Raw genomic sequence first — 2601 nt, 5'->3', positions numbered from 1 at the left:
TGGCAGCTAAGTAAACTTAAAACCTTTGGAAATTGCCTTAAAAAGATCTTTCTTTTCTTCCAGAGTTTTTCTCCTAAGTTCCAGAATATTTTGCCTGGTGGAATAAATATTGCTTCTGGACAGCAATTTTCAGTCAGAAAAATAGCATTATGGGAAGGATTAAATCATTCTATCCCATTGTTATATTAATCTGACTCAGCTATCAACCTACACATTCCTGGAAGGGTGGCTTTTGCCATTTTAAAAAAAAACTATATCCGGGGGTGCTACTCAAGAATTTACACCATTATATCCTGTTTAACCTTAGAAATTATTTTGCAAAAGGAACCAATTTTTGTGCAATAATTTTAATCTGCAATCCAGGGAACACATATTAAGAAAGTACATCTTATTGAAATCAGAGGGTTTAGGCTAATGTATTGCTTATTGTTTTTATTGCCAATGGGGCTGGAGGACCCAAATAATCTCCTAAATACAATAATCAGCAGGCCCAACATCAGACCAGGCTTACACATGAATAAGGCATTGCAACTGATCTTGCTTTCTGCTTCATTCTTCTATCTTTTTAAAAAAGTTTTTATTGGTGTAGTATGTCCATCTCTGTAACTAGAGGAAGGTAGGATTTAGGGGTCTCAGCAGGTGGCAGCACCCAATGGATCGAGATTAGATTGGTTAACATTTTTATGTGTGATCATCAGGGCAAAAGGCTAGATTGGGAAGTTGCAAAACATCCCCAAAGAAGACAATGACAACTCACTTTCTTCTTTTGGGGAAGAAAAATACATGGTTGGCTCATACAGATACCTGGATTGAAGACTGACTTGTAGATTTCTTTCTTTCTTTCTTTCTTTCTTTCTTTCTTTCTTTCTTTCTTTCTTTCTTTCTTTCTTTCTTTCTTTCTTTCTTTCTTTCTTTCTTTCTTTCTTTCTTTCTTTCTTTCTTTCTCTTTCTTTCTTTCTTCCTTCCTTCCTTCCTTCCTTCCTTCCTTCCTTCCTTCCTTCCTTTCTTTCTTTCTTTCTTTCTTTCTTTCTTTCTTTCTTTCTTTCTTTTCTATCTCAATCTTTGGGACAACTCTAGATGGCTTATTATAAAATAAATGTATTAATACCTAATTTGTGAGTGAGATAGCTAGTTATTGTAGGTGAAGCCACCTATTCCTCTTTGTTTTCCCCTTCCTTAGCAAAGCTCAAATAATTAAGCAGGCTTGGACTTGCTTGGACAAGAGATTACAAGAAAGCTTAGGGTTTGTTGGCTAGAATTGTACATTATACTGTACATCAATAATGTAGAAACAATTGTAGAAAATGAGAAAGCAAAAGAAGAACAGAGAGAAGAGAACTGTTGAGTGCTTTACAACTGAAGTAGTGCTTTATGGCCATCTTCTGTGTCTACCTCACCACTTCAACAAGATTGTTAAGAATAGGATTTAAAACAACACAGGTCATTGCCAGTTCTTGCTATAATATGCTTTTGATAGGGTCCTAAAGGCATTCTGTCTCTTGAGATAAATACATACTACTAAAACTCTTATTTCTATAACCTTTAGTTGAGTGGTAACAGTGCATTTTAGGGCAACAGTTTTTGAACCAAGGTACGTCAATGGGCTAACTTATAGAATATACCCAAAATCCGAGGCCCCTAACTCCTAAAGGAAGGACATTTGGGAAAGCTGTGGCTACTTCAGGCTTCTGCTTCTACAGTTACGTGATCCCCATTTTCAATATTCTGTGACAATTTCCTAGCCACTCTTGCAATTCCTCATTCCGTTCCCAAGCCAGCAGCAGCCATTCACTCACCTGCCTGTTGGGTAGGGGAGAGAAGGGGAGGGAAGGGAAGTCACTCTCACTCTCACTACTTTTTTGTCCACCCTGTTCAGTATGTTTCTCTGCTTAGGTAAGGAAATATCTCTGAAACAATGACCCAATGAGACATGGATTGTCTAGTAAATAAATAAAAAGAAATAAGGTCATTGTGTCAAATGGCTTATATTTGCCATGCATCCGGTTATGGGAGAAAATATTTATCACATAATTTAAAACCCAAATAATCTCTGACGGTTCTTGCATATTAACTGCTGCTTTATTCAAGATCTGATATTCCTTTTCTAGCATTTGATTTTCTCCCCACTCCTCGCTCCCTGTTCAAGAGAGGTTGGAGAGCTGCTAACTATGCATGCTATGAAGCACATTTTTTCAGTATGCATTTCTACATACAAAACCACCATTGAATACTGATTGTGGCCACCAACAGTCGGTTAAATTAAAATGTAAATTCTGTGAGATGCCATTGTGTGTTTTTTTGGTTTCAGATCAAAATGTACTTTGTTGCCTGGCAGCCTACATAAATATTTGAAACAAGGCCTCTATAATCAATATAATTAAACACACACACACACATACACACACACACACACAGAGAAGGAATAATTTACTTTAGAAAGTGTTTCAGTTCATTCATAATTTATTTTTGGTTTCTCATCTTCTTCCAGATATTAAGGAAAAGTCCACCGGATTTTTGGTACTCCATGTAATCTCTTGGCTGAATCTATTTGTTGCAGTATTGAATAAGCTATTTATTTATTTATTTATACTTTTTTATCCC

The sequence above is a fragment of the Vipera berus genome, assembly GCF_964194415.1.
Source record: "Vipera berus genome assembly, chromosome: 1".
Lineage (NCBI taxonomy): Eukaryota > Metazoa > Chordata > Lepidosauria > Squamata > Viperidae > Vipera > Vipera berus.
Note: the sequence above shows the minus strand (reverse complement) of the source record.